The following is a 22485-nucleotide window of genomic DNA, read 5'->3' as shown; positions in this document are numbered from 1 at the left end:
AAAGCAAACAACTTATAAGGAACTAATGCCCAAAATGCATAAAGAATTTATATAATTTAATAGCAACAACAAAAACAAAAACAAAGCCAAGTCTTTTGATAAAACCAAAAATCCCAATTAAAAAAGAGAGAGAAAAAAAAGAACTTGAATAAAAGATATACAAATAATAAAAGGTATAGGAAAGTATTCTCAATATAAGTACTACTCATCATTGAAATGTAAATCGTGACCACAATGAGATGCCATCTAACACCTGACTGGAGGGCTATAGTCAAATATACAAAAGATAATAGATGATGGAGCATGTGAAGATACTGAACCACTGGGGCACTTGGTGATAGGATATAAAATGGTGCCAACACTAAATAGTACATTGCTTCCCCCCAAAATTAAAAATAGAATAATAATATAACCCTTGTGCATAGTTAAAAGAATTGAAATCCCCTGCTGAACATTCTTGTAAAAAAACAGAGATTTGTGCCTGCCCATGTTCCTTGCAGCATCATTTGCTATTAGCCACTACATAGAAACAACTTAAATGTCCATCAACAGAGCAGTGGATATTTTAGACAGGTTTTTTTGTTGTTTTGTTTTGTTTTGCTGCTGCAACTGTAAGATCCCACCAGAATAGTTGTAGAAGAGGAAAAGTTTATTTGGGGGTTCACAGTTTCAGAGGTCTCAACATATAGACAGAGGCTCCATTCATCTGAGCTCAAAGTAAGGCAGAACATCATGGAGGAAGAGTGAGGCAGAAGGAAGCAGCTTACATGATGATCAGAAAGCTGAGAGATCTCGACTTGCCACATACAAGTGTGTATATATATGTATGTGTGTGTGTGTGTGTGTGTGTGTGTGTGTGTGTGTGTGTATGTGTATATATATATATATATATATATATATATCCCAAATCCACGCCACCAATTCTCACCTCCTCCAGCCACATCCTACCACTTGAGTTACCATTCAGTTAATCCCTATTAGGGGATTGATCACTGATTGGGTTAAGCTCTTACAACCCAATCCCTTTTCCTCTGAACTTTCTTGCATTGTCTGACATGTGATGCTTTGGGGGATACCTCACATCCATACCATAACAGTAGGTAAAGAAACTGTGCTACATACATACAATGAAATATTATTTGGATTTAAAAGCAAAATCCTGCTAAAATTCTGAAGCATATAAAATAGCGAGACTCATAGAAACAAAAAGTAGAATGGCAGTTTTCAGGGGATGATAGAAAAGAGAAATTGTGTCTAGAGTTAATAATACCAGATTTGTGCATTAAAATTTTCCAAGATGATAGACCTCATGTTATGTGTTCTCCCCATAATTGCACAAACAACTATACATCCTCAGATCCTAAAATCTATCAAAATAAGAGATGTTTAATAACATTTTTGAACTCTGAACTAATTTAGATTTTTCAATACTGATAAGAAAGTATGATAATGGAATAATATAAAGTTAATATAGAAACTATACCACTTAGCAAATCAATGAATAGTTTTTATATTAATTTTACTCTCAAATTTGCTAGATCAATAATCTTTTTACTAATAAGGATAATTATTTTTAAAACTTTTAACATACTTTTTACTTGTCAAAAATTAAATATACTAATTAAAATCTTCATCAACAGCTTAAATTTTTGAGTTTATAATTTGCAGCTCTGTAAGTTTAACTGGAAAATAGGTTGGTTTTCATGCATGTTTTCTTTTTCTCTTACATAGAAGATTTTAAATCAGTATCATAACACACGGCTTATAAAGATTGCAACATAAATGCTTGCTTTAACATAAATTTTAATGTTTTCATATAGTAGTCAAAGTCCTATCCTGGTTACTGAAAATGCACTTAAATGACTATAAAACTTATTTTCCCTCTTTGAATGTAACTTTAATACAAATAAGAAAAAGATTTTTTCTAAACAACACTGCAATAAGGAAACCATTCAGGAAGATAAGGAGAGCATTTGTGAAAGGAAGAACAGTTAAGGCAAACTGGACCAAGCAAATGCAAATCTCTTCTCTATTCCAGCTTGATCCATTTTACTTCTGCTCATATGTCCTTCCCAAGTATTTAGAACACAAGGATGGACTGGAGGTAGAAATGAGAACTAATTTGTTGATATGACTATCCAGGAGAATTTCCTATGAAAAGAATATGAAAAATAATATTTCCTACAGAGACCAATAGGCCTTTTATTTTCAAATTTGGAAGAGCAGCAATGGAAGGGAGGTTTTTTGCTAGGTGCTAAACTATTCATGAATAAAGCCAATACCTTTCAATTTTCCCATCTAGAAACCTGACAGATGTGGTCAAAAGCCAATATGCAGTGCTCTTTTCTGAACATGTAGCATCAAATTAAATATAAGCCCCCAGTCTGCAATGATAGGATATTAACATTTGACTCAGACCTACAAAAACCGATCCATTGCCATAACCAACCTGCATAATGCAGGTCACATATCACAGATGCAAAGATTAGGCTCAAATGTTCTTATTTTGAGTTTTCTGTCATCAATCCAGTGGGCCACTTTTTCATGTCATTTATACAAACTTATCTCCACTTAAATACTATTTACTAAAAATAAATTGTGAATGTTCCTAACGTTTTCTAAGGAATTAGATCAATAATCTCTTCCAATCTTAAGTGAATGATTTTTTTCAACTATGAAATGACTAAAGACACAGAACTCATGCCTAATAAAGAATCTTTTCCATGATCCCCAAGTTCTATAAAGTGCTACCTTGAAGGAAAAAAAAAGAATACATGTTTTCTTTATGAAAACTGTGTTAAAGTTTATAATAAAACCTGTGGTGTTGGTGGTGGGAAGGGGGATTTTATGGCTGAAACCTAACTAAGCTCATAAGTCAAAATCCTTTATGAATTACTAAAGGAGAAATAATATTAGTTACTTTATTTAGGATTCATAGGATTTGCTATGCATTATACAATACCTGAAAAATATTTTTCTATGCAAAGCCCCATTAAAATTAATGATGCAAGGAAGCAGACTCATAAAATTATGCACTCATATTCTCATAAAGAGCAATGGCAATTGTGATCATGTTTACCATGGAGTTTCTAGGGCATAACTGAAGATACTGTTTCTGTGGGGGATTTCTTCAGTGGAGGCCTCTGTAACATGCCTGACACTAAAATCCTCCTCATTTGCTTTAATTTTCCTAACATCTCAGTAAGTCACCTCCCTTTAACATGACACACACAGGGTCTTTACTAAGCTATAAACTCATTAAATAATTTTAAATGAATGTTTCAAACTGTTAATGAGTGTTGGACCCTTCCTCAGGGAATTAGCACAATTATACATCTTCCAGAGATAACATCAAAGAATAAGATACCCAAAGCTCCCCACAAGTAAGAGACGTTTTCTCTCTCCAGTGTCTGGAAAAACATGAAATGGGATTTAAATGACTATTTCTATCCCTAGAACTTGAAAACCTCAAGTCTGCATTCCTACCACTCACCAAATTTGTGTTCCTGGTGAAAAGGGAGAGGATTAATTAATTAATGCTAGTAAGAGTAGATTTTAGTTTTGAGTTCCTCATACAATTCCTCAATGATTTACATTTAATGAAAAAGTGTTGCTTTGTTTTTTCTGTAAAGATTTTTAGGGTCAAACCCCAGGATAAAGTTGAAATATAGAGGAATAAGGTAGATTACTGACACCATCTCTCTCAATCATGTTACTTTTAAGAAAACAACAGTCCGAATCAAGTCACCCCAATTGGAGTAGGGACAGAGCAAATTTGTCGCCCGCACCCAGAACAGTCCCAGCGACCCGCCGGTGTAGTAGTCATGTCACCCCAATTGGAGTAGGGGCAGAGCAGAGCCACCGCCCACGCCCGCAAGGTAGACAGACCTGTGACCGACCGGCAGAACAGGTCCAGCGGCCCGTCAACGTGGTAGACAGATCACCCCAATTGGAGGAGGAGCACAGCCGCCGCCTGCCCTGTAAGGGAGACTTTTCAACTATACAAGAGCAATATAAATATATAGGGGGAAAATTCAATAACACAACAGTTACGCCAAGCAGAAAGAAACACCAGCAGTATGAAAAGACAAGGAAAGAAAGGACCAGAAGCAATGCAGGTCAACTCAACTTTAGAAGAGGTAATAGCTGCAGCAGATGTAATGTCAGATAAAGAATTCAGGATATACATACTTCAGATGATCTGGAGTCTCAAGGAAGACATTAGACAGAAAAATCAAACAATGAAAGATCACTTCAACAATGAATTACATAAACAAATCCAAGAAGCAAAAGATCAACTATACAGGGAGATATAGGTTATAAAAAACAAAAAAACAGAAATCCTAGAAATGCAGGAAGCAATAAACCAACTTGAAAACTCAATTGAGAATACTACCAGCAGAGTAGAACACTTAGAAGACAGAACATCAGACAATGAAGACAAAGTATTTCAACTTGAAAAGAACATAGACAGCTCGGCAAGACTGTGAAGAAACCATGAACAGAACATCCAATAAATATGGGATAACATAAAGAGATCAAACTTAAGAGTCATTGGGATACAGGAAGGTATAGAGGTCCAAACCAAAGGAATGAGCAATCTATTCAATGAAATAATATGAGAAAACTTCCCAGACTTGAAGAATGAGACAGAATCCCAAATCCTAGAAGCCTACAGGACGCCGAATGTGCAAAATCATAAGAGATCCATACCTAGACACATTATAATGAAGAAGCCCAATATACAGAATAAGGAGAGAATTTTAAAAGCTACAAGAGAAAGGAAGCAGATTACATTTAGGGGTAAACCAATCAGGATAACAGCTGATCTTTCAACACAGACTCTGTAAGCTAGAAGATCCTGGAATAACATATTTCAAACACTGAAAGAAAATGGGTTCCAACCAAGAATACTGTATCCAGAGAAATTAAGCTTCAGGATGGAAGATGAAATTAAAACCTTCCACAATAAACAAAAGTTAAAAGAATTTGCAGCTAGAATACCATCTCTTCAAAACATCCTCTGCAAAATATTACAGGAAGAGGAAATGGAATATAACAATGAAAACCAACAGCGGGAGATAGTACAGTAAAGAGGGGAAAAATAATCAAAGAGGAAAACAAACCATGTTTAGTAACATCAATAAACAAATATGGCTGGAAGAACAACCCATATCTAAATAATAACCCTAAATGTTAATGGCTTAAACTCACCAATTAAGAGACACAGGCTAGTAGAATGGATCACAAAACCAGACCCAACAATATGCTGCCAACAGGAGACGCATTTGATAGGAAAAGACATACATAGACTGAAGGTGAAAGGTTGGGAAAAATCATATCACTCATATGGACTTCAGACACAAGAAGGAGTGTCCATACTCATATCAAATAAAATAGATTTCAAGCCAAAGTTAATCAAAAGGGATAAAGAGGGACACTACATACTGCTGAAGGGAACCATACACCAACAAGACATAACAATCATAAATATATATGCCCCAAACAATGGTGCAGCTATGTTCATCAAACAAACTCTTCTCAAGTTCAAGAGTCTAATAGACCACCATACAATAATCATGGGAGACTTCAACACACCTCTCTCACCACTGGACAGATCTTCCAAACAAAAGTTAAATAAGGAAACTATAGAACTCAATAACACAATTAATAACCTACACTTAATGGACATATATAGAATATAACACCCAACATCAAACAGTTACACTTTTTTCTCAGCAGCACATGGATCCTTCTCAAAATTAGATCAAATATTATGTCACAGGGCAACCCTTAGACAATATAAAGGAGTAGAGATAATACCATGCATCTTATCTGATCATAATGGAATGAAACTGAAAATCAATGATAAAAGAAGGAAGGAAAAATCATGCATCCCTTGGAGAATGAACAATAGGTTACTGAATGATCATTGGGTTATAGAAGACATCAAGGAGGAAATTAAAAAATTCTTAGAGATAAATGAAAAAACAGACACAACATATTGGAATCTATGGGACACATTTAAAGCAGTTCTAAGAGGAAAATTCATTGCTTGGAGTTCATTCCTTAAAAAAGAAAAAAACAACAAATAAATGATCTCATACTTCATCTCAAAATCCTAGAAAAAGAAGAGCAAAACAACAGCAAAAGAAGTAGAAGGCAAAAAATAATTAAAATCAGAGCTGAAATTAATGAAATCAAAACAAAAGAAACAATTAAAAAAATTGACAAAATTAAAAGTTGGTTCTTTGAAAAAATACATAAAATCGACAGACCCTTAGCCATGCTAACGAAGAGAAGGAGAGAGAGAACTCAAATTACTAGCATACGGGATGAAAAAGGCAAGATCACAACAGACACTTCAGAAATACAGAAGATAATCAGAAATTATTTTGAATCCTTATACTCCAATAAAATAGAAGATAGTGAGGGCATCGATGAATTTCTTAAGTCATATGATCTGCCCAGATTGAGTCAGGAGGATATAGACAACCTAAACAGACCAATATCAATTGAGGAAATAGAAGAAACCATCAAAAGACTACCAACTAAGAAAAGCCCAGGACTGGATGGGTATACAGCAGAGTTTTACAAAACCTTTAAAGAGGAGCTAATACCAATACTTTTAAAGCTATTTCAGGAAATAGAAAAAGAGGGAGAACTTCCAAATTCATTCTACGAGGCCAACATCACCCTGATTCCTAAACCAGACAAAGACACTTCAAAGAAAGAAAACTACAGACCAATATTTCTAATGAACCTAGATGCAAAAAGCCTCAATAAAATTCTGGCGAATCGGATACAAAAACATATCAAAAAAATTGTGCACCATGATCAAGTAGGATTCATCCCTGGGATGCAAGGCTGGTTTAATATACGGAAATCAATAAATGTTATTCACCACATCAATAGACTTAAAAATAAGAACCATATGATCATCTCAATAGATGCAGAAAAAGCATTTGACAAAGTACAGCATCCCTTTATGTTCAAAACTCTCGAAAAACTAGGGATAACAGGAACATACCTCAACATTGTAAAAGCAATCTATGCTAAGCCTAAAGGCTAGCATCATTCTGAATGGAGAAAAATTGAAGGCATTCCCTCTAAAATCTGGAACAAGACAGGGATGCCCTCTCTCACCACTTCTGTTCAACATAGTTCTCGAAACACTGGCCAGAGCAATTAGACGAAAGAAATTAAAGGCATAAAAATAGGAAAAGAAGAACTCAAATTATTACTATTTGCAGATGACATGATTCTATACCTAGCAGACCCAAAAGGGTCTACAAAGAAACTATTAGAGCTAATAAATGAATTCAGCAAAGTGGCAGGATATAAAATCAACACGCATAAATCAAAGGCATTCCTGTATATCAGCGACAAATCCTCTGAAATGGAAATGAGGACAACCACTCCATTCACAATATCCTCAAAAAAATAAAATATTTGGGAACCAACCTAACAAAAGAAGTGAAAGACATATACAATGAAAACTACAGAACCCTAAAGAGAGAAATAGAAGAAGATCTTAGAAGATGGAAAAGTATACCCTGTTCATGGATAGGCAGAACTAACATCATCAAAATGGCAATATTACCAAAAGTTATCTATAGGTTTAATGCAATGCCAATCAAAATCCCAACAGCATTTCTTGTAGAAATAGAGAAAGCAATCATGAAATTCATATGGAAAAGTAAAAGACCCAGAAGAGCAAAAACAATGCTGAGCAGGAAGTGTGAATCAGGTGGTATAGCGATTCCAGACTTCAAACTATACTACAGAGCAATAATAACAAAAACAGCATGGTACTGGTACCAAAACAGGCAGTTGGACCAATGGTACAGAATAGAGGACACAGAAACCAATCCACAAAACTACAACTATCTTATATTTGATAAAGGGGCTAAAAGCATGCAATGGAGGAAGGATAGCATCTTCAACAAATGGTGCTGGGAAAACTGGAAATCCATATGCAACAAAATGAAACTGAATCCCTTTCTCTCGCCATGCACAAAAGTTAACTCAAAATGGATCAAGGAGCTTGATATCAAATCAGAGACACAGCATCTGATAGAAGAAAAATTTGACTACGATCTACATACTGTGGGGTTGGGCTCCAAATTTCTCAATAGGACACCCACAGCACAAGAGTTAATAACTAGAATTAACAAATGGGACTTACTCAAACTAAAAAGTTTTTTTCTCAGCAAAAGAAACAATAAGAGAGGTAAATAGGGAGCCTACATCATGGGAACAAATCTTTACTCCTCACACATCAGATAGAGCCCTAATATCCAGAGTATACAAAGAACTCAAAAAATTAGACAATAAGATAACAAATAACCCAATCAACAAATGGGCCAAGGACCTGAACAGTTAACTTCTCAGAGGAGGACATACAATCAATCAACAAGTACATGAAAAAATGCTCACCATCTCTAGCTGTCAGAGTAATGCAAATCAAAACCACCCTAAGATACCATCTCACTCCAGTAAGTTTAGCAGCCATTAGGAAGTCAAACAACAACAAGTGCTGGTGAGGATGTGGGGAAAAGGGTACACTTGTACATTGCTGGTGGGACTGCAAATTGGTGCGGCCAATTTGGAAAGCAGTATGGAGACTTCTTGAAAAGCTGGGAATGGAACCACCATTTGACCCAGCTATTCCCCTTCTGGGTCTATTCCCTAAAGACCTAAAAAGAGCATACTACAGGGACACTGCTACATTTATGTTCATAGCAGCACAATTCACAATAGCAAGACTGTGGAACCAACCTAGATGCCCTTCAATAGACAAATGGATAAAAAAAAATGTGGCATTTATACACAATGGAGTATTACTCTGCATTAAAAAATGACAAAATAATAGAATTTGCAGGGAAATGGATGGCATTAGAGCAGATTATGCTAAATGAAGCTAGCCAATCCTTAGAAAACAAATGCCAAATTTCTTCTTTGATATAAGGAGAGTAACTAAGAACAGAGTAGGGATGAAGAGCATGAGAAGAAGATTAACATTAGACAGGGATGAGAGGTGGGAGGGAAAGGGAGAGAGAAGGGAAATTGCATGGAAATGGAAGGAGATCCTCAGGGGTATACAAAATTACATACAAGAGGAAGTGAGGGGAAAGGGAAAAATAATACAAGGGGGAGAAATGAATTACAGTAGAGGGGGTAGAGAGTGTAGAGGGGAGGGGAGGGAGGATAGTAGAGGATAGGAAAGGCAGCAGAATACAACAGACACTAGTATGGCAATCATAAATCAATGGATGTGTAACCGATGTGATTCAGCAATCTGTATACGGGGTAAAAATGGGAGTTCATAACCCACTTGAATCAAAGTGTGAACTATGATATATCAAGAACTATGTAATGTTTTGAACAACCAACAATAAAAATTAAAAAAAAGAAAAAAAAGATTTTTCATTAGCAAATATAAAATTGTCAGCACCTTGAATAGATTTTTCTCTGAAAATCATATTTAAATTGAGAAAGCAATCTGCATAAATGTTAATTAACACTGTAAATTCAAATTAAATTTCATTAAATAAAATTAATTTTACTTAACTAATTTCTTATGTAAATGTAAAATACTTCTGTATTTTGAAAGTTAAAAAAAAAGAAAACAACATTCCAACAATAGCAAAATAATGCCTGCTTGACAAAAAAGCTGGTTAGTGATTTGACCTTACAAGACATTCTCATCAGATCCTAAAGACTGGTCTTGAGAAGAACAATTCAAATCATGGGAGTATACAACCTACCATGTGCCAGTCTGTTAGTCAATGGGGTTACCAGAAGAACAAAGAGAATTTCCAACCATCAGGCAGCTAGCTTATGTTCCCTCCAGATACCCATGCACACAGCAGTGATCCCAAAGTCTTCTTCCATTGGTTTTCTAGAAACTGCACACCTTGTATTTGGTGTCATTTGTTATACCATCATTTAAGAGGAACTCATCATATTCTGATTGTTCTTCATGAATTCCAAGTACATCTGGATAGCAGTTAAGAAAAGCAACCAGGCATGATGGCACACACCTTTAATCCCAACTTCTTGGTTCACTGAGGCAGGAGGATTACAAGTTTGACTAACTCACAGTGTAATGTCTTTCAAAATTATAATTAACACATACCATGGGCAAGGCACCGCATTATTAACTAGAATACATTAGTGATGTAAAACAAATATGGTCCCTGCCTCTAAAGCTACAGATAGGATAACTAGTAAATATTTTAGACATAAGTGACCTTCTCCTTCGTTGACAGCTGCTTCTTTTTTGAAGAGTGAGGGACTTCTCTGAGGAAGATTCTTGTTCCATTCTCCATGTGGATACCATGGGAATAATTTATTAGACATTTATATTCAAATCATTTGGGAAAAAATATGCTTTCTCCCTTTTTCTATATTTCTTTTGATTTTTGAAATAAGGAAAAGTCATTGATATCAAGTAGACCAGGATTCTAGGGCAGACAAGATTGGAAACAAATTCATCATCTCTCCTTTCCATGTGCCCACAAGTAGTTTGAAGCATGCTGACTCCAGATCTTTCTCTAAATGCACGAATGTAAACAAGAAGGTATGAGAAAAAAGAGCAGGTAAGACAGGTAAAACAGTAGCATTACAGCAATTTCCTTCCTATTTTGACCCAACAACAGTGTGCCCTTGGTCCTGATCATAAACCACCTCTATATTTACAGGTCCAGTTCTGGCCCTTCTTCCTTAGCACAGATATCTAGTAAGAAGACACTAATAAATTATTTTTGCAGGAGATCTCAGACTCCTACGTTATGGGTCTAGTCTTTTGAAAGACGGCACATGAACCTCCTTAGCCAACATTATTCTTCACCCAAATCTTTCCTGTCTGAGGTCAGAAATTTGTCATTTTTAAGTGACCAAAGAGACTATAATAATCACTTGAGATTGGTTACTGTGTTTTTTTTAATTTAAAATAATTTCAAGGGAGTTATAGAAAGAAAGAAAGAAAGAAAGAAAGAAAGAAAGAAAGAAAGAAAGAAAGAAAGAAAGAAAGAAAGAAAGAAAGAAAGAAAGAAGGACTGACTGACTCATGGGTGTATTTAATGTGGGATGTCATTTGTAAAACATTCTTAAAATAACAAAATTATAGAGATGGAAATTATTGCCAGTTAGGGATTATGGATGGGGGCAAGAAAGGCATGCTTTTTAGCAGGGAAGCCTGGTGGCCATGGAGTAGTTCTGGATCTGCATAGTATTAATAGTTACATGTGTCAACCCATGTGATAAAATTACAGAGAAATACACATATATCAGAACATGCACACATGAATACACACAGAGACAAGTGCATGTAACACTGGCTAAATCTGGACACACTGGATTGTACTAATATAAATTTTGTGTTTTACATGTACCCAAGATCTTTCTTTACACTTTCTCATCTTTTTCTATGAATCAATAGCTATTTCAGAATAGAAAATAAAAATAAAGAAATCCAAACTATAAATTCCTTATTTTAAAAATAAAAAAGAACAATGAAATAATAAAGAAAAATTTCAAAATCAATGTACCCTATTGATGTGTTTTTTTTTTGTTGTTGTTGTTGTTTATCTTGGCAACCAACTAAAATGATGACTATAAAGTCCAGATTGGGCATAAATTAAATTACTGTGTGTCTACACATTCATGCTATAATTTTTGAAATTCCCCACTGCTGTTGACATCTTGTAGAACTCATTTATTCAAGTCAAAGTCTGCTAATAACTATTCAGCTCATTGATGTTTGAGAATAAAACTCCACAGAAAAAAAAGTATGCAATTTATGACCCAGTCTTAGATAGATGGTCTGTATTACTATTCCCCAAAGGTTCAATTCTCTGATGAGATCAATTGCTAGAGAAAATATATGTGGAGTTTCACACCCAATTCAGCTTTACTGTGCAAAATGAATATGGAGAAAGCATCCAATATTGAATATATCCCATAGTTGCCCCCATTAAAAATGGATTTCAACATTCAATGATGTAGGTCCCTTCTCTGAATTCAGGAGGATAAAGAGAGCTTAATTAATGGCACAAGAGGTGTGAAAATATTGCTGTGTGACGGGAAGCACATGGAGTTTTCAACTGTGCAACCAAAGAATTGGCAGGGTTTCCCCATGTCCACTGCCAGCAATTCTCTTCCCCTGTTCCTCCAGATTTTGCCAGTTGGAAAGCACAGACCGTGCTGTCTTCTTGCTTTCCCCTAAGCAATGCAGCCCGCTCTGCTGTTAGACACCCATACAAATTCACACAAATGAACCTTGCCTGGCTTTCAAGAAATCAATAAACCAGCACTGAAAATGGTTAAAAGTAGCATTAAAAACCGAAGCAACATGAATTTGTTATTAATTTATTTAAGCATCTTTCAATTGTGCTATGCCCACCAGGAAAGCAGACCCACTCCCTAAGATCCACAGAAGAGTTTTGGACTTATAAGCCTTTTAGTAGTAGGTGTTAACATGTATCAATAATTTTGCCCAAATCACATTTATCCTTTCTCAGTATTTGACACAGTTGTTTACCTTCTATGTGAAATGTTTTCTTTTCTATGCTTAGTGACACAAGTCTTCCTAAAAATCTTCTAATTTTATGATCTCTCTCTCTCTCTTTCTCTCTCTCTCTCTCTCTCTCTCTCTCTCTCTCTCTCTCTCTCTCTCTCCATTTTGTATCATTTTATAGTAATTTTAGGCTTATACAAAAATCGAGGAATTACAAGAGAGAGTTTCTGTATATATGAAACTGAATTCTCTTGTGATTAATATCATGTCTTAAACATGGTCAATGTGTCATCATTGATAAATTAACATTGGTGCATTATTATTAAATAAGTTACATATTTTTTGAGGTTTTCTTATTTTTTGCCTAATGTACTTTCTATATTCCAGGATGTCATCTAAAATATGTCATTAGATTTAGTCATCATGTCTCCTTAGGCATCTCTTGGCTGTAGCAATTTCTCAAAATTTTCTTGTTTTTGATAACCTTGCCAGTTTTAACTAATAAAAGTCAAGTGTTTTGTAGAAAATCCCTCAATTGGGATGGGTCTAATTTTCTTATCATGAATAGACAGTGGTTATGGGTTTGGGAGAAGAAAATCATAGTGGTAACATGTAATTCCCTTTATATCATATTAAGGGTACATTCTTACTCATGTGAGTTAGCTCTGTTAATGTTAGCATGACCACTATTTAAGACAATATTTATCAGATTTCTCTACTTCTCTTCCTTTTTCATATGCTATTCCTTGGAAGAAATTCGGCATACATAACTGAAGCTTAAGGAGTACAGAGTTCTGCTGTACCTCATTGAAGGTATACAACATACAAGTTTTTTGGAATCGCTTTTCATGGGAGACTTATTTCTTCTCTATCAGTTTATTTTATCTCTTATTTATGCCAATATAGACTGAGGAGTTTTTATTTATGCTCATATATACATGCACATATATCTAGATACACTTCATATTTATTTATTTTATTATCCATATTAAATATATTAAATTATTTTACATTTTGAGTTATGATCCAATACCATTTCGAGATTTGGGTCCTCAAACTTTTCCATCTTGGGCCATTGGGAGTTTTGTTTTGTTTTGTACCAGGGGATTAAATCCAGGGGTGTTAACCATTGAGCTATATTCCCAGCCCTTTTATTTTGTATTTTGAAACAGTGTCTCACTGACTCAGCGAGGGCCTTGCTAAGTTGCTGAGGCTGGCCTTAAGTGTGTGATCCTTCTGTCTCAGGCTCCAGATCCACTGTGATTACAGGCATGTGTCTCCAAGCCCAGCAAGAGCTCTTTAAATTGGCTCCTGTGTTCCTCTGTCAGAACCACATCATTGTTAGTGTTTTGGAGTACATCTTCCCTTTAGGCACTATAGGATGCTCCAGGATCATTGGTATATTTCTTGCCTCAGATCTAGAAACAGCAGTTTGTTTGTTTGTTTGTTTTTCCCAAGGAACCTAAGTTGCATTATGCAACACCAGTATTAGAAAGCAAGATCCCAGTACTAAGTATACCCATTGCTACTGGGTGTCAGGATTTCTAGGTTCTCTCAGCTAAGGGAGCTAGGAATTATGTTTTAATGCTAGCACAATTACATAAACATACATGTATGTATAAATATGTTTACATCTACTCATCTGAGTCTATATTAAGCTAAACATGAGTGACATCTCCAACTGTAATTCATTACAAGGGTCATGCTCATCTCCATACACTGTTTATTTGCAGACTTCCACTTCAACAGTAAGAAACCTGACTCTCTCAAGATTGCATATCCATTTACTTGTTCGCTCGATACACTGTATATGTATAGTGACTTCACAGTTATTAACTCACACTCCTATGGAAGCAGCTTTATGAACTAGAATTGCTTGGTGCCTTTTGCTTTTGACGTATGGATTCCATTCATTTACAAAATTACTGAAGCCAACAAATTTTCTACTCTTTAGTGAAGTAGCTCATACAAATTTAATTCAGTTGGATGTTTCTGTAATATATTCAGTACTTTATCCTGTAGCATTTATCCACTATGTGATTTTTAAAAATATTGTGTATGTTAATGATCACTGTTTGGGCTACAAACTTCATGGATTTTGATCACAAGTATCGTGCCGTGCTTTCATTCTTACAGTAGCATATAGAACAGTTTGACCACACTAGCAATCTCCTTTATACCACATCCAAAACCTTCCTGAACCCCATAGTGACTAGTGATGCATTAGCTGTCTCTAAAGTACTGCTTTTTCTTGAATATTTTTATAATGGAATCTTATGTATGCAGCCAATTTACACTGGTTTCTTTCACAAAGGTAATATGCAATCAAGATTCATCTAGTGTGACTTGATAATCTATTCCTTTTTAAAATTCTGTTCTAATTAGTTATACATGACAGTAGAATGCATTTTGACACATCATACATTAATGGAGTATATCTTCTATTCTTCTGGTTGTACATGATGTAGAATCATACTGGTCATGTAATCATATATGTACCCAGGGAAATAATGCTCAATTCATTCCATATCCTTCTTACTCCCATACCCCCTCCCCTCCCTTCACTCCCCTCTGCCTAATCCAAAGTAGCTCTATTTTTCCCTAGCCTCACCCACCCTTATTGTGAATTAGCATCTACATATCAGAGAAAACATCTGGCCTTTGTTTTGGGGGGATTGGCTTATTTCGCTTAGCATGATATTCTCCTGCTCCATCCATTTATCTGCAAATGCCATAATTTCATTTTTCTTTAAGGCTGAGTAATATTTCTTTTGGGAAAAATAAGAGATACAGAGTAGCCAAAGCAATCCTTATCAAGAAAAGTGAAGCAGGAGGCATCACAATACCAGATCTTAAACTATACTACACAGTCATAGTAACAAAAATGGCATGGTATCGGCACCAAAACAGACACATAGACCAATGGTACAGAAGAGAGACACAGAAACAAGTCCATATAAACACAGTTATCTCATATTTGGCAAAAGGACCAAAACCATACATTGGAGAAAAGATAGCCTCTTCAACAAATGGTGCTGGGAAAATGAAATACATATGTAACAAAATAAAATCAAACCCCTATCTCTCACCCTGTATAAAACTCAAAGTGGATCAAAGACTTAGGCACTAGAACAGAGACCCTGCACCTAATAGAAGAAAAAGTAGGCCCAAATCTTCACCATGTCAACTTAGGAACTAACTTCTTTAACAGGACTCCAGAAATGCAACAATCAATAAAATAAAATCAAGAATCAATAAATGGAATTGATTCAACTGAAAAAGCTTCTTCTCATTACTTTTTAATCATCAAATGTTATCTTATTATACTCATGTACCAAAAGCTATTTGCCCATCTTCCCATTAAAAGACATCTTATTGCTTACAGTTTGGGTGATTAAAGGAAAAGATGATATAAATATTCACATAACAAGTTTTCTGTGGAAATACCTTTTCAAGTAAGGCCTATCAGTGTGAGTATTAAATTTTCCTGAAAGTATTCTTAATTTCTCTGCAAACTTTCAAGCCATATTCCAAAATTCCTGTGTCATTTTGTGTTCCCATGATCAGTGAATGAGAATTCCTGTTGCTCATATCTTCAACATATAATGGTACTGGCATTAAAGCAAAGTAGTCATTCTATTAGGTGTTCAGTGATAACTCATTATTTTATAACTTGAATTTCTCTGGTGAGATATGGTGTTGAGCATTTTGATATAATTATTTGCCATCTTTATATTTACTCTATCGAAGCGTCTCTTCAGATATTCACCAATCTTTAAATTTGATGTTTTTTTTTCTTTCCCCTTATTGTTGAGTTTTAAAAGTTCACTATATTCATTAGGGCCATTAACATATTAAACGTAGATAGTTAAAGTTCCTTCCCTGATAACTTCAGTAACTGTGTCGTAGCTGAACTTGGTTATGATGATTACTCTGTCTCCTAAGACTTTCTTTTTTCTTGTCTTTGGCATGTCTTGAAATATTTTTATTGAAATTTGAAAAATTGCATTGAGTAATTGAGACTAGATACATAGACCGTTGGTATTTTTGCATTTGTCTGGCTAAGACTTGGAATCATTGTGACATTTTCTGTAACTATAAGAATCAAAAGCTTAACATCCCTGTAATGATGACATTTTTTTGTTTGCTCTGGTGGCCCTGAGATTCTCTAAGTACGTATCTTCAGAGATTGTCTACTTTTGAAGGTCTTTTACTTATAATACAATGATCGTATATTAATGTATATTAATGCCCTGTTAGTGTGGTTGTTGCTGAAGATGGTGAACATTTTATAATTGTCTGATTGAATCTCATCTTTCACGATCTCTTGGTTGTGACCTTAACAAGCAATGGTATAGGTTCTCTACCTACAATGGGATAGGTTCTCTCTTTCTCTGTTTCCTTGGGCTGCAGCATTTCTATTTTTTTTTTCTTATGTCCTTATATCTGTTGTCTAGGTTTTCTCTCTCTCAGGACACACAGAAAAGGTACCAGGGAACTGAAGTGAGGAAAATCAATTTCCAGTAGCTCTGATAAGGCTCTAGCAATGTGCTCCCTCTACTACAAGACAATAAGTCTTTGATACTAAAAGGGATCTGGATATATTTCACAATGATTTCTATTCCTACTCCCACCCTTCACCCCTCTGTTTTTGGAGATTCCAGAGGGAATCTTTCTTGATTCTTCACTGGGAAATGCTGGTACAGTCCTAGGGGTAAAGAGCCCCTAAGACTGTGGTCCCAGGAGATTCTCACTATCAAGGTAGCCCAATCCATATTGCAACAATTTATTAGTGTATAAGTATATTCACCAGTTTATGGCTCCAATGACTTCTGACCAAGATAAGCAGATCTCAGCTGTTTCTCTGAATCCACCCATCTCTTCATATTTGGGTTTACCTGCCTGATGTCTCCTAAACCTATATCTTCATTATTTTCCCACCAGGTGTTCCATGATCTTCCTTTTAAAAGGATATAAACGAATAAAGTCCCATAGACACTTAGACTGATTATTCATTATCATTTATTATTATTATCCCCATTAAACATATACACATAATGCTATGTTCCAGGTTTGTATGATACATACATCTGTCCCATACATCTGCTGTAGCATCTTTAGTATTAGTAGTGTATTGCAAATTGTACATATTCAAACCAATTTTAAGTGACACAAAAATTATAGAATAAAATTAGACTTTTCTAAATTTAATTGTGCATTTGACATTATAGGTAATGCCAGATATTAAATATATGGCCAATGAAATTAAGAGGCAAAAATGAAATAAAAAATTGAGGTAAACAATATCCAGAGGGTTTCTGGCTATGAGTTTGCTAGCCAAATGCCCATATTCCAGTTATAAAATAACTTTTAGAATGTTTAAAAATTTTAAACCCTTTGATATATGAGCAAGTTAAATATTAACTTTCTTAAGGTGATCGCAGGGCCAACTTGTCTGAAACAGAATAAAGTATTTTGGGGTATAAGAAAATTTGTTTTTGTAGTAGTGGTGTTTCAGAGAGAAAAGAATGTATATTCATAAACTGCAAATATGTACTTGAAAATCTGCATAGCATATCTCTCATTTTGAAGTTCTAAGGAATTTCTGAAGTATTTAAGTAGTTTATAAAAATCCCACCATGACTAAAATAATGGTTTGTTTTCTTAATTCATTTGTGCCAATGACATTGAGCTAGGAGGAAATATCAGGAAGCTCCAGAGCCTTCTTGGCCCATCCTTCAACACAGAAATGAGAAATACATCTTGGCAATATTCTCAAATGACTTTTAAGAAAAGACACAATCTTAATTTCGAGTCAGTTTTGCATTCTATTTATTCCTATGTTGTTAATGAAACTTGAGGATATCCACAGATTTTTCAAATGTCAACTGGTTATTATCAGTGAAAAAGTTCATAGTTTTGATGTTAGTACATGTTTTAAACATTTTTCATCCATAAAATAAAGTGAAGTAATTAAATATAGTCATGTAAAAGGGAAATGGTGTCATCTGTAGAAACTATCCCCATGGAAATGGCATTCTGCACATATAATTTATCTCTAACATCGTATACAGTGTAATTAGCCTGTCTAAGGAATAAATGAATCTTTCTGAAAGAAATGCATGCATATCAAAAATATCACATGTTTTTAATAGCATCTGAAAAATATTATCATAATACTAAAAACTCAGGCAAAATTTCATGGAACAGAACTTTGTACGATATGTTTTATATGAAGGGCTTTGGCATCACATCTCAGGCATCTGAATGGGGAATTTGTGACAACTGTGGTTTAAGTGGGTACAAGAATAAACAAAGTTGAATATTCTTGTCCCTATGACTTAGGTATAAAAGATGACTACTAGTTTGATGCAGGGAGTATTGAAGCCTGCCAAAGCGAATGCAGATATACGAGGCATTGTGAAATTGCACTCATATATTTTTCCATGCCTGTGATTATTTGCTGATTTACTGTTGTCAAACTCTGGTGCTCATTCATTTAATCACAAGTCCCTTCACAACATAATTTAAAGTGATCACTCATGAGAATCTGGGTTGTGCCAAGAGCTTGAGGAACCACAGTGAGTTAGTGCTCTTGCGAATTCCATGAGGAGCCATGAATTTCACTCTTCAAATGGGTCCAACATGAAAATGAAGCTGGTAGTCATGTATGCTTTCAAATTCCCAGTGCAGATACATTTTGGCAAAATGGATCGGATTTCTCAAGAGACTCTGGAACTAGAATCAGCAGGTTCGTGAACCTCAGGACTACAAAGGATCTGAAACCTGTGGCCAAAATAATGGCAGAGGTTACCCCTCTGTTCATGGCAAGTGTCTTCAGACACCAGACTCATCTTAGCTCTGCTGTGTTTCACAAGGATTTCAACTTGATTCTCATGCCCCAAAATTAGTCCCAACTCCATGCAAGTTGAAATGAATAAACTCATTGTCATCAAAATATGTCTTGTGGAAACCAGAGTTTTGTTTAAAACTTCTTATTCTAGCATTTATGGCTAGGGAATGAGAGTGCTTCTAAAACCTTGGCTTTTTTTTTTTTTTTTTTTTTTTGTGTGTGTGTGTTACTGGGGATTGAACCCAGGGCTTTGTGCATGCTAGGAAGCACTCTACCAACTGAGCTATATCCCCAGCCCCAAAACCTTGGATTTCAGAATATGTCATATTGTATTATTGCTGATCCTGAATATTCTCATCCAAAATTCATCCTCTCAATATAGTAAAAGTCTCCTTATGAACCACAGACCCTATGATCTTCTACCCAACATCATATGGACACATTTTAAGAGTTTTCACAAATTCCTAAGCTCATCATTTCAAGAGAGAACGTTGCACAAAATTTACAATCCATGTAATACTTGGGAGACATGAGATGCACAAATTCTCAAGTATTTCTGTATGTAAAATTTTAAAATCTTTAATACAATGATATACCTTATGAATTTTCAAGAATAGAGTTGACATATGCTTTGGCAGTACAGTGCATTATTTGGAGCTTGGTAGAACTAACGCTTCCTGTCTTGTACTCCACAGACATTAACTCAGATTTTTTTTTTTTTACCTCCCAGCTTCATAGGCTATCAACTCATTAAAGAAATGCAAAATAACTTGGTAAGTGCTCAGTGCCTTTGATTATTATTGCATGGTGAATTTTACATATTTTATATTTCAAAAATATGTTTAATCTTTCTGATTTCATTGTCAATAACCCAAAACATTCCTCACTTCTCTGGGTATTGCCCTCATCTCCTTTCCCATTTCCCTGTGCTTCCCTTTCTTTCTGTCTTCTTTCTATTCAAATTGCATTTTCTTTGACTATTTGCAGTACCTCTCCCCTTCCTCATTTTGGATCTTCACAGTTACTTTGCTTTCAGCCTAGAGGAGCCCCTCCAACCACCCTTTCTTTTTCCATGGTTAATCTCTATTTTCAATCTGAACTAGCAACTCACTTCCTTAGGGAAGTCCTCCCTGAGCTCGAAGACTGCATCAATCATACCCTCTTGATGTCACCACAGCAGCAATCGCAAAATAATCAAGCTAATTTACATTAGTTTTTATTTTTTCTTACAAGCTCTGACATGAAGTAAAAAAATGATTTCATTTAATATTATATTTTTAGAGCCAATATACCTGACACATAGTGGATATCTTATAAACATTTGATGTGTGAATGGATAAATGAAGAGAGGTAGATTAACTGTCTATTAGGAAGGTCCTAAAATAATCCCAATAATTGATTGAAGAAAATTACCCCAAGTCTTGATTCGAGAAAGCTAAGCCCAGAGGATCTCATGACTGCTTGAAAACTGTAAACCCAATATCACAAGCAAATTCTATAGTGATACAATTTTTTTCCGCTGTGTGACAATATTTAAAAAAAAAACATTTTGAATTGTAAGTGCCACTCGGAAGCTTTCATTATAAAGTCACTTATAGCCATCTTGGTTCTCTGATAGGTACTTTTTCTAGCACTTCACACATTTGGCACCTTTGGGGGCATCTGCCTATAATGGGTGAGCTGTGCTTGTCTGACTGCAAACCAATTCTGATGTTTTCCATGCATTTCACCTCCATTAACAATTCCTAAGTGAAATGTCTTATTTGTGATGATTTTGACTCCTTATGTACTCTTTCAATTTTCTTACACAAATGAACATGGAAATCTATATTTTCTATTTGAAAATATATTTACAATCTTAACCCTTCTGAGGTCTGTTTTTGTTGAAATTTAGCTGGACAACTCTTTTGCATCATAGCTTAGAAGGGTTGTGTTCACTCTTGTCTGGAAGCAGTACCCTAAAGCATCAAGATCCAGACCACAAAGATTCTATTACAGTTTACCTATGGGAACCCACAGTTAGGATCCACATGTGACCTGTATGTACATGACAATGGAGAAGCAACTGAGAAATTATCTGGGAGCTAGAGTGTGTGGATACCATCTCAGTCTCCTTCTCAGAGTCTCTGGACTATGCTTACAGGGAAATAATATTCCCTTGATGAGTTTCAGATTTGGGGAATGAACCTGTAAATTCCCATACTAGCTGCTGATTAGGATTAAGAAAATTAATAAAGGAAATATTTGAGAATAAGTTTAATGCACTCTCATCATAAACAACATAAAACACAAATATACACTTATTTAGGAATACAAATCATAAGCAAAAAATAAAAGCCACCATAATCTGTCCACATGGATTACAAATCACATCAAAACACCAATATATTTTTCAATAAAAAGGTGCATTTCCTTCCTCCCCACAAACTATAGTGTATTGACATTCTCTGTCTCTCTGTCTCTCTCTGTCTCTCTGTCTCTCTCTCTCTTTTTGGTGGTGGGGGTTGGGGGTTTATCTTGTGATTTATATCAAATATCTCACAGAATTGTAAAACAAAACATTTTCTGCCCCAAAATGGATTAATGTATGATGTCCCTGCTCCTCATCTACCTCTGGCCATTTCCTTTTTTAAAAAAAAATAATTTTTTAGTTGTCAATGGACTTTATTTTTATTTATTTGTGTATGGTGCTAAGATTTGAACCCAGTGTCTCACACATGCTAGGCAAACACTCTACCAATGAGCCACAACCCTAGCCCATGACCATTTACTTTTAACCTAATTATTTATTTAATTTAGAAATTATTTCCCCACTAGAATTCTAAGAAATAAAAAAATAGCTCTTTAACTTGGGGACATTTTTCTCCACAAGTGTTCAAATAAATAATATACAAAAGATACCTTGTAGACACTGCAGATTATATATTGTAAGAATACAATGAAGATTAATATTTTACTTTTGTCAGATGAAGACGGTTTTGTTATATGATGTGTACATGCAATTATACTTTTGTAGCTTCCAAGTACAATTCTAAATGAGTGTTTAAATGAGCACTTTCTGTATGAGCCACATAAGATTCTCTAAATGTATCTTAGTACACATACATAA

The sequence above is a fragment of the Ictidomys tridecemlineatus genome, chromosome 15 (assembly GCF_052094955.1).
Source record: "Ictidomys tridecemlineatus isolate mIctTri1 chromosome 15, mIctTri1.hap1, whole genome shotgun sequence".
NCBI lineage: Eukaryota > Metazoa > Chordata > Mammalia > Rodentia > Sciuridae > Ictidomys > Ictidomys tridecemlineatus.
This window is presented reverse-complemented; position numbering follows the sequence as displayed.